Raw genomic sequence first — 17,107 nt, 5'->3', positions numbered from 1 at the left:
CTGAAGCTGCGTTGAGTAGGCAGATCCTAAAAGATTGCCTTGGAAGAGATAGAAGCCTGAATATCCCATGGCTTAACTACGTAAAAATTAGCCTGGAAAATATTGGCTGTAAGGAGTTTTACTCAAACCCTTCAATGATCACACCACAGGATAAGCTTAAACTCAAGAGAATTTTCCTGGACCAAAGATCGTCTGCTAGAACCACAGTCGAAGGTGCCAAACGATCAGTGAGTGCTTACAGTAGGCTTGAAACCACTGAAGGGATGGAACCGTATCTTTGTGTTATGTATAATGCCCAAGAAAGGTTTTTAATGTCACGTTTTAGGCTCAATTTTTTATCATATTTGTTTGCTGACCCAGCTGGTTTTAGCCATTTAATTGAGCAGAAGGGTGCCTGCGGCTGCGACAATAGGTCTCAGCAGGACACCCTTCACTTTGTACTCCTATGTCCTTTTTATGCAACACCAAGACGTAGATTTTTAAAGGAAATTTTAAAAAAGGCCAGGTTTACTCGAGCCAAAGAGGCATTGACCTTCCTACAAAGGGCTAGTGACCCGTTAACACTGTGTTCTGTCATAAGTTTCTTGAAATTTGCACTAAGATTAAGGGTAACCAGAGGTTAGAATCATTTGTGAACTGGGCAGTACCCCCCACCCGCTATTTCCATTAAGCTACCAAAGCGGATTCACTGTGAATAATGAATTATTTTTATGTATATAGATTCAGTCAATGTTCTTGCATGATGATTTAATACTTTTTTTAACTGTATATAATGTGTACTCTTTTATGATAGTTTTTAACCACCGAATAAAGAATTACTGAACTGAACTAGTGCATGTCTGGCCTGGTGAGCGCACATACAAACACACACTCATGCACGCATGCATGCACACACAGACACATTCTCATCCTGCACTGCTTAGCACCCTCAGTGCATGTGTGCCCTGGTACACACACAACCACCCACCCCCTGTTGGCACGAGTGAGCAGCTGCCGGGCGCCTGATTGAATCGTTTATCCTCTGGGAGGAATGTGCTGTGTTGATGTTGTGCTGAAATATAATTAGAGCCGCCCTGATAGGATTTATCAGGCGCCACCCTGCCAGCCTGAGAGAGCCCCACTGTGTGCAAGGGGTAAGCTTGCCATGTCACACTAATCTCCCAGCGCCCTGCGGTGCCCATGGAGTCTGACCCTGAGATCAGCTTAGCTTTCATGAAACGTTCTGAGATATCCCTGCACCGCGCATGCGCTGTACATAAATGTCCGTTCACAATTGATATGAGCACTGAGGTATCCAAGCCCTGCAGAAGTCAGAGGTCTGAGTGCATGCAAACTGCACGAAACAGATCTACCATCCATCAGTGGCGCAGGTTTAGATATGTATGCTTCACGTTCTAGGGGCAAGGGTGCAAGAGCTGGAGATAGCCTCGCTGTGCACAAGTCTGTGCACTGAGATAGCTAAGCTGTCCAGAAGTCAGAGACAGGACTTCATGCACGCGTCTGGGTCAGACCCGCCATCCACCAGCAGTGCTGGCTCCGAGCTGTCTGTTTCACACTCAGGGAGTTAGGGTCTGAGATAACCCTAATGTGTGCAAGGGCTGGTGACCGCCCCGCTGTGCACAAGAAGACTGTGCACTGAGATAGCCCTAATGTGTGCAAGGGCTGGTGACCGCCCCGCTATGCACAAGAAGACTGTGCACTGAGATAGCCCTAATGTGTGCAAGGGCTGGTGACCGCCCCGCTGTGCACAAGAAGACTGTGCACTGAGATAGCCCTAATAGGTGCAAGGGCTGGTGACCGCCCGCTGTGCACAAGAAGACTGTGCACTGAGATAGCCCTAATGGGTGCAAGGGCTGATGACCGCCCCGCTGGGCACAAGAAGACTGTGCACTGAGATAGCCCTAATGGGTGCAAGGGCTGGTGACTGCACCGCTGGGCACAAGAAGACTGTGCACTGAGATAGCCCTAATGGGTGCAAGGGCTGGTGACCGCCCCGCTGTGCACAAGAAGACTGTGCACTGAGATAGCCCTAATGGGTGCAAGGGCTGGTGACTGCCCCGCTGGGCACAAGAAGACTGTGCACTGAGAAAGCCCTAATGGGTGCAAGGGCTGGTGACCGCCCTGCTGTGCACAAGAAGACTGTGTACTGAGATATCCCTAATAGGTGCAAGGGCTGGTGACCGCCCCGCTGGGCACAAGAAGACTGTGCACTGAGATAGCCCTAATGGGTGCAAGGGCTGGTGACCGCCCGCTGTGCACAAGAAGACTGTGCACTGAGAAAGCCCTAATAGGTGCAAGGGCTGGTGACCGCCCCACTGGGCACAAGAAGACTGTGCACTGAGATAGCCCTAATGGCTGCAAGGGCTGGTGACTGTCCCGCTGTGCACAAGAAGACTGTGCACTGAGAAAGCCCTAATGGGTGCAAAGGCTGGTGACTGTCCCGCTGTGCACAAGAAGACTGTGCACTGAGAAAGCCCTAATGGGTGCAAGGGCTGGTGACCGCCGCGCTGTGCAAAAGAAGACTGTGCACTGAGATAGCCCTAATGGGTGCAAGGGCTGGTGACCGCCCGCTGTGCACAAGTAGACTGTGCACTGAGAAAGCCCTAATAGGTGCAAGGGCTGGTGACTGCCCCACTGTGCACAAGAAGACTGTGCACTGAGAAAGCCCTAATGGGTGCAAAGGCTGGTGACTGTCCCGCTGTGCACAAGAAGACTGTGCACTGAGAAAGCCCTAATGGGTGCAAGGGCTGGTGACCGCCCCGCTGTGCACAAGAAGACTGTGCACTGAGATAGCCCTAATGGGTGCAAGGGCTGGTGACCGCCCGCTGTGCACAAGAAGACTGTGCACTGAGATATCCCTAATAGGTGCAAGGACTGGTGACCGCCCCGCTGGGCACAAGAAGACTGTGCACTGAGATAGCCCTAATGGGTGCAAGGGCTGGTGACTGCCCCGCTGTGCACAAGAAGAGTGTGCACTGAGATAGCCCTAATGGGTGCAAGGGCTGGTGACTGCCCCACTGTGCACAAGAAGACTGTGCACTGAGAAAGCCCTAATGGCTGCAAGGGCTGGTGACCGCCCCGCTGTGCAAAAGAAGACTGTGCACTGAGATAGCCCTAATGGGTGCAAGGGCTGGTGACCGCCCGCTGTGCACAAGAAGACTGTGCACTGAGAAAGCCCTAATAGGTGCAAGGGCTGGTGACCGCCCCGCTGGGCACAAGAAGACTGTGCACTGAGATAGCCCTAATGGGTGCAAGGGCTGGTGACTGCCCCACTGTGCACAAGAAGACTGTGCACTGAGCAAGCCCTAATGGGTGCAAAGGCTGGTGACTGTCCCGCTGTGCACAAGAAGACTGTGCACTGAGAAAGCCCTAATGGGTGCAAGGGCTGATGACCGCCCCGCTGTGCACAAGAAGACTGTGCACTGAGAAAGCCCTAATGGGTGCAAGGGCTGGTAACCGGCTCGCTGTGCTATTGGAAACTCCACATGCTCGCGCCTTCGACCACTTTACAATCCATCAGCACCATTGGTTTTGAGATGCTTGTGTCGTGCAGAAGGAGGTGGGCTCTGTTGTAGCCATATTGGCTTGAAGAGCCAGAAATAGCCCAGCTGTGCACAAGGAACCTGATCACAGAGAGGCAAGCCGTGCAAAAGAAGTATGAAGTAGCACTCTATGCAGAAGCCTGAGATATGCACAAGGAGTGTTAAATCAGAGAAGCTTCTCTCGTGTACAAGGAGTTAGTCCCTGAAATGCCTCTAATAGGCATAAGTACACTGCGATAGCCCACTATACACATGGAGTTGCGCCTCTCCAGAACAGTCTGAGGTAAATCGCCCAATCTCAAAGCATCAGAGAGAGACAGCCATGCCATGCACAGTAGAGTCAAGAACAATGAACTTTAAAATAGCACACTATGCAGCATTCATTTCCTGTGGTGAATGCTGTGACTTCCTGTAGATACTCTGCAAGACTGTAGCTCTGTTCAGTAATTCCACAAATGTAATTTCCAGTGCAAGTTCAAATTAAAATGAAATCCAAATGCGAGTTCTTCATCTCAGTGACTCTTACTGGCAGTGCCAGGCTCATGGGATACTGAGGTCTGCAAACCCCCAGCTCACATATTATTTTGCTCAGCACAAAGGTGTTAAAATGAAGTTGGTTTATGAATGTCCAAACGTGCCAAATCTCCCCTCCACTACCATGTCTGAGCCTCCTCAGGCCTGGTCCCCAACTGGTCCCCAAAGTTCATCAAGATGGGCAATGGCCGCTTAAAGATGAAGGCGCTCCTGGTCTCCATCTCACACACCATTGGGGATTCCTCTGGACCACCAGCTGCCCGAAAGGCGGGGGGACCCCCCATTTGATTGGAGGAGCGCCACCCCACAAGTCCCAGAGCGGAAAAATAAAATGGTTATAAAGTTTATGTATTACCATTTTACATTTTAGCAACCCATCCCGAACTAAGTGTCAGAACGGGGTGTGGCCAGTGCTGCTGAGTGGCAGCAGGTAGCTGTGCACTTGCAAGTGCGCATGTCTCTTTGGTCGGCCAGCTTGCGATGGGCAGCCAGACATGTGCATATAAAAGTTCTCTAACCAAGCAGTCTTAGACAGTTGGGTTAGAGAAAACACAGGCCTAGGAGCACTGAGAGAGCCTGCTCTATCCAATAGTTGTCCCGCTCTCATGGTGAGAGAGCAGCACTGGGAATGGGTAGTGCAGTTTCCTGCTTCCAGAGCTTCCTGAAGACAGCTGAGGAAGGAGGATATTGCGCTGCATAGGTAAGTACATTTATTTATTTATCTTTTTGTGCCTCACCACCATTGGTACAAGCCAACGACACTGCCAAGAGGAGGGCAGGGACCCATTCAAGACTAGCAGAAACCTTACCCATTGGAACACATGGTTGGGGTCCCATCTTCAGTGCATCCACTGGAAAAAGTATAGCTCCAGTCAAAGAGACACCATAGGAAGTGTCAGTGGACCGCACAACACATGCAACAAGCATTGGCATAGCCAATAGGTCTCGCCTTTGGGACCTTATAAGTGTTTAGCCATGCAACAGTTGCATAACTAAATACTTATAAGGTCCCAAAAGCGAGACCTATTGGCTATGCCAAGCGACCCTGCGGCCGCGAAAGTGAAAGTGATCGCAAGCGAGACCTAAAAAGGGCTAGGAACAAACCAGGAGTTACAGCTTGACCTCTGACCCAATAAGCCAAGAGGATGAAGGGATAGAAACGGAAGAGCACCAGAGAGAAGACAATATGGCTCATGCCCAGAGGCATACAAGAAAGATCATGGTAGAAAAAACAGAGGCAAAAACCCCTTCACTCTTAAAGCAGTTGCGTAGTTTGGTCAGTAAAATTGGGGGGGGGGGGGGGAGAGGTGAACTTCAGATTTCCCAACAACCACGCTGTCATATCATGGTAAAATACATTATACGAAAAGCAGGGTGCATGAGGGGGACTTAATGAGCAATGGAAAGGAAGATGAATGCAGATTGGTTGGGGTGCTAAGTGACAGAAACACAATGGGGCATATTAGCAACTGACAGCGATAAATATCGCTAGGCGCGCTTAGCGTGATTAAAGTTATCGCCGGCTACCATTGGATTTTATCGCTGAGATAGCACGTTATCATCAACTGCTATCTCCAAAGCGATAAAATATCCAGCCATAGCGGCGAAATGCTGCAATATCGCTGGTAATCCAGCGATAAAATGTCAGCGATAGGGAATCCCTTGCTAATATGCCATGGTGGATTTAGCATGACAATCCACCCCCCACAGGGCAATATGGCTAAATCAGAAATTAACCTGGCGTTAGAAGCCAGCGTTAATTGGGTCTTTGCGCGACTTTCATAGTCGCAACGCGGGTATGGGGCATCCTTGTTGATAGCGCGAAGCTGCGTTATCGATGTTTTGCCATGTAGTGCATGTGAGAAACGCCTACCTTGCATCTCATTAGCGATGAGATGCAAGGCGTTAGTGAAATGGGTGATGACACAAGGTAACACACGCTAACGCCTGTTAGCGTGTTGTTGTTAATACCGCGTTAGAATTATCGCCACTTTCTGGACGAAAATGGCCGCTAAAGCGGAGATAATTGTCTTGATGATATGCCCCAATATTTAGTCAATTAACCAACATTTTGAGGACTTTCAAAACAGAGATGAGAGAGTGTGTGTGTGTGTGTACTCAAAAATCCCAGGTAAAATCTGACATACACCCCACCATACCTGACTAAAAGCACCTGTAGCCAACTATTGATCAGGAAATACATTTATTAGGGGGGTGTAATAGCCCAAGCCCCCCCTCTCCAAACCTACGAGCCTGCCTTGAAGGGAGTGCAAACTTGAAGAGGAAGGCATGCAAACCGGAAGTGAAAAAGAACCTTCCATGACTTCACGAGTGACAGCCGTACATTCCAGTTCACCTCATCAGACCTGTTGCAGGTGTGTACTGTTACGATGGCACTGTAGGGAATAAGAGCTTATGCTTTTACTGGGTTTTGTTTCAACACATTTTCTTGGATTGAGGTGACTTAACGCGATTCAGAATGCCCCATCCCTTGGGACTCCCATAAGGGCCAGCCTGTTATAGTCTCTACTAAGTTGCCCAAAACCAAGATCAGTTGTAAAAGAATAGAAAATCTTTCAACATAATTGAAACCATAAATGTCACTTCATTGGGTTCGCTGATACCCAAGACTGCCTGATTTTATTAAATTATAAATGTATTTATTTATTGTACTTGTAAAGCTCAACATTCATCCCAAGAGATATCACAGCGCTAAATAATATGCACTGGCTACCCTCACAGTGAGGGATGGCATCCTGTCATTTCAAAAGTATAGCCACACTCAAGGCTTTTCTTTCAGAGGCTACTATGGCGAATTGAGCCCAATTTGAGTCCCCCAAAAAGTTTTTTGCTTGTAGCTAGTGTTTTTTTTGTTTGTTATATTGGTGATTGCACAGCAGCTTTCCAAAAGCATAACAAAAGAAAACAAGCATTGACAAAGTCAAACGCCTGGCAGCTAATGCCAGGCCTAATAAACTTGCCAATGCTTGTTTAAAAAAAATCCGAGTTATATTTTATCCTTCCCTGATAGCCTCCACAAACCCTGTCCCGTTTGCAGTCAAACTGCAGGAAAGAGAAAATTAAGCAAAACAGAAACGTAACCCCAAATCATCAACTTTAACTTTCAATTCGGCCCGTGAGTAATGTGTAAGTCTCCGTTCCCAGCCCACACTTGCATTTTTTGGGACTATTAAAGTGATTCGAATTTCACGTAAACAAGCAGAGCACAGAGAGCTCCTTTGTGCAGAAAAGCTCGTGTTCCACGGGGCATAAAGGCCTCTTGTTCTCCATCTGGTTTGTGATTTCACCACTAACAAGCCCATTGTCGGTTACTCAAAAGATAATTCTAATTATATTTGATGAAAACTGAAACAATTTCCTCCGTCGTACGTGTGTGCGCACCTGTGCGTGTTTGCGTAAATGTGCGTGCTTACGTATCTGCGTGTGCGTGTTCCTCGCTCCTCTTTCTGTACCTCTTCGTTTGGGTTGTCCGAAAATATAATTATATCTGCGCAATTGGATCAAATTCATTATTGTGCAATTTAATAATTTTTTTAACAACGTTTTATTAGATTCCTTGCGCGAATTGGATTACCATGTGACAGCTGCATGGCCGAGGTTCTTTGGGAGAATGTGAGGTCAGCTTTTTCTGCAGTTGTGGGCCAACCGCTCTGATAAAAGACTGCAGTTGCACTATGCACTTATAGGGTAGCTGAGTGAACCACAGACTTTCACACTGCTTTTATTTATACCTTCGGCCTGCGCCCGGCACTTCTGGTTGTGTGTTTTCAGCAAAATGTGGTAGAAACTGGGTGACACAAACATCCATTTCAACTTTTGCTACTGTATAACATTAAACGTGAAACATGAACATTTTAACCATCTCATACATAGTCTTTCAGTCTCTGGCTGGGTGCTGGATTGGGCCGGAGTCCCTACCTCTGGCCTCGTCCGCCCTCTCTTGGTTTCTCGGCGGGCCTGTCGCTCTGGTCTGCTTGGCCGGATGGAGGGCATCTGACAAGGGTTGGTGCAGTCACCACTGTCGGTTCCTGACTGGACGGTGGCATGTTCATGAGGGGCCTGGAGACCTCAGCTTCTGATGTGTTGGGATCCTCAGCTACGTGGGAGTAGTTGCTGCAGCCGTTCGGTTGATACTTGACACGTTTAAACCATGACACATTGCGTGACACTGTAGTCTATCCACACCGGGCAGTCACCATTGTCCCTTTTATGGCGGTGATTTTACACTCTTCTTTTTTAAAGGGTGTTCAAAACTTCCCTCTGGGATGACTGTCTTTCAGAACCACCCGATCACCAACAGCGAGGTTGGGTGCCATCGCTCTTTGATCCTGGCTGGCCCTGTTGTTGGTGTCCTGTCCTTTTTCTTGGGTGGCCTGAATGTCTATTTCTGCTGGGCTCCAGCTCAGCCCAGTTGGGATGAAGTCGCGGTGTGCCTTCTCAGTAGCGCACCCAGTGGTGCTGTAAGGTGTCTGTCGGTAGGCTCTCAGGAAGCGGTGTAGGCAGCACTCATCATCCATACTGAGCTCCACCCCAATCCTGAGGGCTCTGTTTGGGGTGTGCATAAAGAGCTCATCTTCTCCGTTCACCTGAGGCCACTGTGGGGTTATCTTCCTGTGTAGGATGTGCAGGCTTTGGAAATCTTGGCCTTGAAAGAGTGATCCGTTGTCAGTTGACTTTTCATCAGTGTGGCCCAGGAGAGCAAATACTTTCTCGAGCATTGGCTTGACAATCCCAAATGCGGTTGACCTGACAAGTTACACCACTGGAAACTTCGAGTGACTGCCTATAATCACAGCGGCGAGCCTGCCATCGAGGAAGCTGCCGAAGTCCATGCTGGTCCGTGACCACGGTGTCATGCAGGTTTCCTCACTGATTACTGGATCATACCGTGGTCCTCTGCTCGTGATGATGCATGAATGCAATTGTGAACTTGTTCGTCAACCTGCTTGTCCATCCCTGGTAACCACACCTAGTCTCTGAGGCGAGCTATTGTTTTTACAATCTCCTGATGTCCCTGGTGCACCAGTTGTACCATCTGGTTGAAGGAAGGGGCCCTTTTTGGATGGTCACCCCCCCCCCACACTTTTTGCTCTAGATGTTGTGGTAATAGATCTGAAAGTGCACTGCAACCTGCTAACCAGGCCCCAGTGCCAGTGATCTTTCCCTCAGAGGTAATGTGAATTGATACACCCATTTGGCAGGATGCTTTAACCACCATTTAAAGGCCTATGAGAGGGGTGACTTAGAGGTTTTAAGTGCAGTGTTGTTAGATATAAGAAACCTTATATCTTTCATGAGAGATGTAAGCACCACCTCACACAGGTTGCAACGGCAGGCCTGCAGTCAGGGTTTGGGGAGTCCCCTATGGGTGGCAAAATGCATGCGGCAGCCCATGGGGGACCCCTGGTGTACCTAGGCAACTAAGTACCATATACTAGGGACTTACTGGGGTACACCAGCATCCAACTAGGAATGTACCAAGGTACTCACCATAGCCAATTTAGGGAGGAAGCACAGTGACTGGGGTCCTGATTAGCAGGATCCCAGTCGGACTAGTCAGAAAAACAGTGTGACACCAGCAAAAAATGGGAGTAACCATGAAAGCAGATCCTACTTTCCTACACACCCTTATATGTCCCTAGTAGATGGTACCAGTGGTACATAGGGCCAGGGTGTTAAAGGGGTCACAGAGGCTGCAGCACTATTTGTGCCACCCTGAGTGACCCGAGAAAACAAAGACAGCGGGTCTGCCATCGCAGCCTGCACAAGCTGCCCTCCTCCTTGAGATCGACCCTGCACACACCATGTGTGACAGGGTCTCCTCGCTGCCTTAATATAAGTAAGCCGCCCCTAAGATAAGCCTCCTATAGTCCAAGAGGCAGGGTGCATTATATTAATGGTGTGAACATGTATGTGCAAGCATGCATGTCCCAACAGTGATCTTTCCATTAAAGATCAGTGTATGTGAGCAGCGGTCCATAGGTTAACGTGGACTGGCTCCAGGACTATCCGGCGTTAGCCAGCTCCACCTAATTCTGTCGTGTTTGTTACCAAACACTGTGCTTTTTCACCCCTGACACGATTCTCGTGTCAAGCATGAGCTGGCATGTGCCAAGGTGGCATCCTTAGAGGTTGCCCTCAAGTCGCCTCAGTCTCCCTTTGCTTTGGGGGCTTTCCAAGCCAGTAGCAGCCAAGACAGAATTCTGCCCTCCTGCTGGGAAGTGCAGTCTCTCCCAGACAACTGAGACCAAAGGCCTAGGCATGAAGGAGATCACAACTGAGGCTACCTAGGATGGCTAATGAATGACCCATCAGGGCAGTGAGCCTCAAAGGCCACACCACCTATGATATGTACATGGCTTGTCTCCCAATGGAGCCAAAGACTCCCCTGCCCCAAGACACTCGTGTTTGCGAGCAGGCCGGAAATTAGATATTCAGGAGGCGTACAACCCCCAAAGGCTAGCCACACCTTTAGGGTGGGATGGCTGGTCTGTACAGCCAGGTATGGCTTGAACCATCGTGAAAAGTCCCAAAAATAGTGGGTTCTGGGTCGTTTGGCGACATACACCGCCCTGATGAAGTCTTCTCAGGGGTGGATTAGTCGCAGAATCAGTAGCCCATTGGCTACTGACCCTCACATCCCTAACAACCCCTAAATCCAGGATTTAAGAGGCACCCCTGACACCAGAACTCCAGATCTGCTCTGAATAAGGACAAAGAAGAGACCCATGTCTGCACAAGGCAGGACTTCACAAAGAGAAAGCGCAAAGCTCTCCACCTGTGGCACCCCCTTCACCCGCTGGATTATGACTCGTCCCAGACTAGAGACCGGTTCCAAAAGAAAGGTGAAAATCTCAGCAACTGAAAGACTTCACCAGGACTCCCTAGGCCTAGAGCATGGGTACTCACAAACTTTCTCTCGGGGGCCAAATTTACAGTGTGGTTTATGGCTGAGGGACGCACCGGTGGGGGCGGGGATGGGGCAGTAGGGTGAGGGGGCGGGGCTAGAGCAAAATAAAAACTATGCCCATGAGGTTGAACACAAGCCCCTGCAGCGGACACCTTCGTCCACTGAGCCACCAGACCAGGCATACACACATCTCTCTCTATTTATCTCTCTCTCTCTCTCTCTCTCTTGCTCTGTCTTCCTCCCTCTCTCTATCCCTCCATCCTTCTCTCTATCTCTCCCTCCCTCTCTCTCTCAGTCTCCCTCCCTCTCTCTCTTTGGCTCCCTCTGTCTCCCTCACTCTGCTTGTCTCCCTCTCTCTCTCTGTCTCCCTCCCTCTCTCTCTCTCTGTCTCCCTCTCTCTGTCTCCCTCCCTCTCTCTCCCCCCTCTGTCTCCCTCTGTCTCCCTCTGTCTGTCTCCGTCTCCCTCCCTCTGTCTCCCTCCCTCTGTCTCCCTCTGTCTGTCTCTGTCTCCCTCCCTGTCTCCCTCTGTCTCCCTCCCTCTGTCTCCCTCTGTCTGTCTCTGTCTCCCTCTGTCTGTCTGTCTCCCTCCCTCTGTCTCCCTCTATCTGTCTCCCTCCCTCTGTCTGTCACCCTCCTCCCTCTGTCTCCTGCTGTCCGTCTCCCTCTCTCTGTCTCCCTCCCTCTCTCTCCCTCTCTCCCTCCCTTTCTCTCCTTCTGTCTGTCTCTGTCTCCCTCCCTCTGTCTCCCTCCCTCTGTCTCCCTCTGTCTGTCTCTGTCTCCCTCCCTCTGTCTCCCTCTATCTGTCCCCCTCCCTCTGTCTGTCACCCTCCTCCCTCTGTCTCCCGCTGTCTGTTTCCCTCCCTCTGTCTGTCTCCCTCTCTCTGTCTTCCTCCCTCTCCCTCCCTCTGTCTCCCTCCCTCTGTCTCGCTCCCTCTGTCTGTTGCCCTCCTCCCTCTCTCTATCTCTCCCTCCCTCTCTCTATCTCTCCCTCCCTCTCTCTCTCCGTCTCCCTCCCTCTCTCTATCACTCTCTCTCTCCCTCTCTCCCTCCCTCTCTCTCTCTGTCTCCCTCTGTCTCCCTCTCTCTCACTCTATCTGCCTCTGTCAGTCTCCCTCTATCTGTCTCCCTCCCTCTATCTGTTGCCCTCCTCCCTCTGTCTCCCTCTGTCTGTCTCCCTCCTTCTGTCCGTCTCCCTCTGTCTGTCCCCCTCTGTTTCCCTCTCTCTGTCTCCCTCCCTCTGTCTCCCTCCCTCTGTCGCCCTCCTCCCTCTCTCTATCTCTCCCTCCCTCTCGCTCTATCTCTCGCTCCCTCTCTCTCTCAGTCTCCCTCCCTCTCTCAATCACTCTCCCTCTCTCCCTCCCTATGTCTCCCTCTGTCTCACTCACTCTGGTTGTCTCCCTCTCTCTCTCTGTCTCCCTCTCTCTCTCTGTCTCCCTCGCTGTCTCCCTCCCTCTATCTTCCTCCCTCTATCTCCCTCCCTGTATCTCCCTCTGTCTGTCTCTGTCTGTCTTCCTCCCTCTGTCTCCCCGTCTGTCTCCCTCTGTCTGTCTCCCTCCGCCTCCCTCTATCTGTCTCCCTCCCTCTGTCTGTCGCTCTCCTCCCTCTGTCTCCCTCCCTCTGTCAATCTCCCTCTGTCCGCCCCCCTCTGTCTCCCTCTCTCTGTCTCCCTGTTTCCCTCTCTCTGTCTCCCTGTTTCCCTCTCTCTGTCTCCCTCTGTCTCCCTCCCTTGGTTTCCCTCCCTCGGTCTCCCTCTCTCTCCGTCTCCCTCCCTCTCTCTGTCTCCCTCCCTCTGTCTGTCTCCCTCTGTCTCCCTCCCTGGTCTCCCTCCCTCGGTCTCCTTCTCTCTCTGTCTCCCTCTCTCTCCGTCTCCATCCCTCTCTCTGTCTCCCTCTTTCTCTGTCCCCCTCTCTCTCTGTTCCCATCTCTCTCTGTCTCCCTCCCTCTGTCTGTCTCTGTCTCCCTCCCTCCCTCCATCTCCCTCTCTCTGTCCCCATCTGTCTCCCTCTGTCTGTCTCCTTTTGTCACCTCACCTGCTGCTCTCACACCCTGCTGTCCTCATCACCCTCTGTTTCCTCACCCCGCGTGTGTCACCCTGGGCTGAGACTGCTTCCTGGGCACACACACAGCCCCACCCGAGTATTTCACAGGTCTTTAAAAGACCATTCACTAGTTAATGAGGCTTTGTTGTATTTCACCTCTTCTTAGCGCCCCTGCATCTCCACTCAATCAGAGGGGAGGCGCAGGGGCGCTAAGAAGAGGTGAAATACAACAAAGCCTCATTAACAAGGGAATGGTCTTTAAAAGAATCGCCCGGCCCCCATAGCTCCGCGCTGCTGCAACCGGCGGTGTTTGCTGACAAGCACAGGTACGATGTCTGCAAGGTCCGCAGGCCGCCAAGGTAGGCTTGCCGGGCCGCTGGCTGCCCGCGGGCCGTACTATGAGTACCCGTGGCCTAGAGGTACTAGTCCCCTGCACTCGGCAGGCACCAACCGCACTTCCAAGACCAAAGAAGGACTGTCAAGGCTCTGTCGAGGACAAGCCCAAAAGTAACCCGCCAGCTGCCTTCTGTGAAGCATAGTCCTGAATCTCGCCGAGTCTCAGCCCTTTATAGCGTTCCCAGGAAGTCTAGAAGAAGATTTGCTACATCGCTACATTTGCTGTGGCCAAGGTTTGTTGGTGGTCTGGCTGACTACTGACTGCTTTACTCGACGCTCCAAGAGGAATGAAACATCCTACATCATCGACCCTCAACTTCTGTGGTGCAGTTGTTGAGCATTTGCACCCCAAACCTGTCAGCGTTGGCATACCTGGTAAAGACATGCCCCTGCAGCTCCCTTTCAGCAACACGGATAGCCAGGTACACCTCTGCACCTGAGATGCCTGAGAGATGTTCTGTTTTGTGATTCCTGGTCCAGGGGCCCCTCTAAGCTTTTCCTCCAAGGGGCTCCTCTGAACCCAACCTGCAAATGACCGAGTGTCACAAGTACTGCTTTTTGATAGCTACAGAGGATCCCTGGTCAGCACAAAGGACAGCCAAGTTACCTCTGCACCTGGACACCCCGGGCAAGGTAAAATTGCTCTGACTATTGAAGCTTGGTCTGTGGACCGGCAAGGCCTTAACTCCAAGTGGATTCCATTGAACTCACCTCGCAAGTGACCGAGTGTCACACAGTGTTTTCACCATTGACCGCAATGGTAAAGTTTGAAAGCTCTGTAAAGTATTCATTTATTTCGCACTGTAAAATCTATAACTCCAGTTATGTCAACTGTAATGACTTCATTTTGATGTCTAAATTTATATAAAAGTAAGCTCTATATTTATAAATTGGTTTCAGATTTCTTTTGTCATATCAATTACTTATCGTCCATTTTGGTGCTCTGAAATGCTTGACACATGTTTCTCTAAGTAAGCCTGACTGCTCTTTGCCACTCTACCAGGACTGAGTTAAGGATTGCTAGTGTGAATCTGAGGTCTACTTTTGGGTATTGTGTTAATATCACATGGTAAGGACTCCCAGGCATACCACATATTTCCACCTTGATACACTGGGCCCACAGGCTTTTTAGCATTACAATTTAGTGCCCTCGTATCAGGAGACCAGTGCTGCTTGTGCTGAGTTTGTTGCATACTCACCAGAATTGGTTCCTGGCTGCTTACTCTTCGGTTGTTAGGTTTCTTAGGCCTTCTAGAAAGCTCTTCCACTGCCGTCTGTGCAGGATTTCCTTGGCTTTGGCTATGCTGGGGTCTTGCTCGGAGGCTTCACAGATCTCATCCAGTGATAGGGCTTTAGGGTACGGCTCATGCATCATCATCTGTATGATTTTCTTGGCCCCTTCATCTGTCTCAGATGAGCTGATGTCATCTGGTGTTACTGCGAGGTCGCGGGACAGATAGTCCGCTGGGTTGTTGGTGCCAGGCCGGTACATGATTTCGAAGGAGTAGAGCTGGAGCTGCATGGCCCATCGTTCGCTCCAAGGTGGGCAATTCTTGGCAGTACCAATAAAAAGAGGGACCAGGGGCTTGTGGTCAGTCATAACGCAGAACTGCTGGCCACATGGGTACAGGTGGAAGTGCCTGCATGCCTATCGGATCACCAATGCGTTCCTCTCAATCTGGGTGTAGCACATCTCCGTATTAGTGAGTGTCCTACTGGCATATGCTATGGGGAGCAAGGAATAGCCTTCTTTTTCCTGCAGTGTAACAGTGCCTAGGCCCACCGGGTTAGATCTACGGCCAGATCCGTCTCACGCCGGGGTTGAAGTAGGCCATTGTGGCGTCTACCAGGAGTGCCTCTTTCACATTCCTGAATGCCTGTTCCGCCTGGCTGTCCCAGTCCCGGAGACGATCATGCTTGGTCAGTTAAGATAGGGTGGCCAGATTGGTGATGAACTGCCCACAGTAGTTTGCCATGCCCAAGAAACCTCTGACCTCAGAGGCATTTTGTGGGATGGCTGCCATTCCTTTGGCATCTACCTTCTTTGGATCTACCTGGAGCCCTAAACTGGAGAACCGGTTGCCAAAGAATTTGACTGAGTTGGTGTTAAAGAAACATTTCCTCCTGTGGAGGGTGGGTATGCTATCTGCCAGTCTCTGTAGGGTGTCTCTAAGATGCATGTGGTGATCTTCCAGTGTGTTTGAGTAAATAGGAATGTTATCACTCACGTTGATCACCCCTATGAGCCCCGACAGGGTTTCTCAGATCACATCTTGAAATACCTCAGCTGCAGACGATATACCAAAGTTTGGGTGCCGGTGGATTTCGACTGGGCGAGATGTTGTTGCGGCGGAAGAGGCCCCCCTGAGTCATTGTCCCATCTAATTCAACTTTTGGGTCAGATCTGGGAGCGGAGGGTATGGAGGATGTTGCGGCGTACCCCGTATGCTCCATGCTTAGATTTGTGGTTAGCGCACCTTTTTGCTCTGATTGCGCATGATATGTCAACAGACAAATGGAAAGAAAGGGGATGCATAACGTGTTCTGATTTAAATCCGAGTGACCGATTCATCACACTTCAGGATGCCATAGAGACATTTGCGCTTCGGCACGGACAATTTTGACAATGTACGGAGATAGCAGCAACGGCCCGACAACTAGGGCCCATATTTCCTGAGGCCCCTAAACCTTCACCTACATTGGTTACACTTCTGTCCCAGGCTGGAGGCCATAGACATATAACACACTTGTGCCGGGCGCTCAGGACTGACTGCCACGAGAAGCCACTCAGGGTGGAAGAAACATGGCAGCAGGAGTGTGAGGTGCCCTTGGCAGATAGGGAAGGGGTCAATAATCATGAGGCAGTGCACAGTGTCTTTAAACCCACGGCTTAAACTGGTGCAATTCAATTATGAACATTTGACCTGTCTCCACAACAGCTCCACACTATTTATCCTAGCAGATCATCTGCGTGTCCCAGGTGTGGTCAAGGGGGGAGGGGCGATTTTATTCACGCGGTCTGGCAAAGCACGGTCATAGCAGTTTATTGGGCAGGAGTGCTATCTCATATTAAGGAGGCTGCTGGGTGTGAGGTGTCAACCATAGTCCAACAAAGTCTGCTGGGCCCACTCCCAACTAATCCAAAAAAGAAATTGAAGAGGCGTTTAGAAAATCTGGCCCTTATAGTGGCCAAAAGGTGAATAGTGATACGGTGGCTTGGCAGGTCCCCCCCAGATACAAAATTGGTGAAAGGACATGATTGAGTGGGCAGGAGCAGAGGAGGCGCACACGGGGAGGGATGATAAGTTGCCTGATGATGTGCTCTCCTGGGGGACCATGACTCAAACACTAGCCTCCATGTCAGAGGAGGGAGAAGTTGATAAATAAGGGTCCCCCTTCCCGGGTGGGAGGGATACAGATCCGGCGGAGGATGAAAAGTTGATCTCTATGCCCCTACTATAGGGATTAAAACTCTAAGTGGGATGGCGGGAGTCTCGCTTCCTGCAGTAGGGTACAATAAAGTTGATGCAACCAACATTATTGTAGCCTATTGGGTAACATGCAGAGCTTATGTGTGGAAGCTAATGGGGGGTGGGTGTGAGTGCAGGAGTTTGCATGGAGAGCTATAGTTTCAGTGCCGAAGAATTGATATGCTAAAGTGGATC

This window comes from Triturus cristatus, chromosome 12 (genome assembly GCF_964204655.1).
Source record: "Triturus cristatus chromosome 12, aTriCri1.1, whole genome shotgun sequence".
NCBI classification, from domain to species: Eukaryota; Metazoa; Chordata; class Amphibia; order Caudata; family Salamandridae; genus Triturus; species Triturus cristatus.
Note: the sequence above shows the minus strand (reverse complement) of the source record.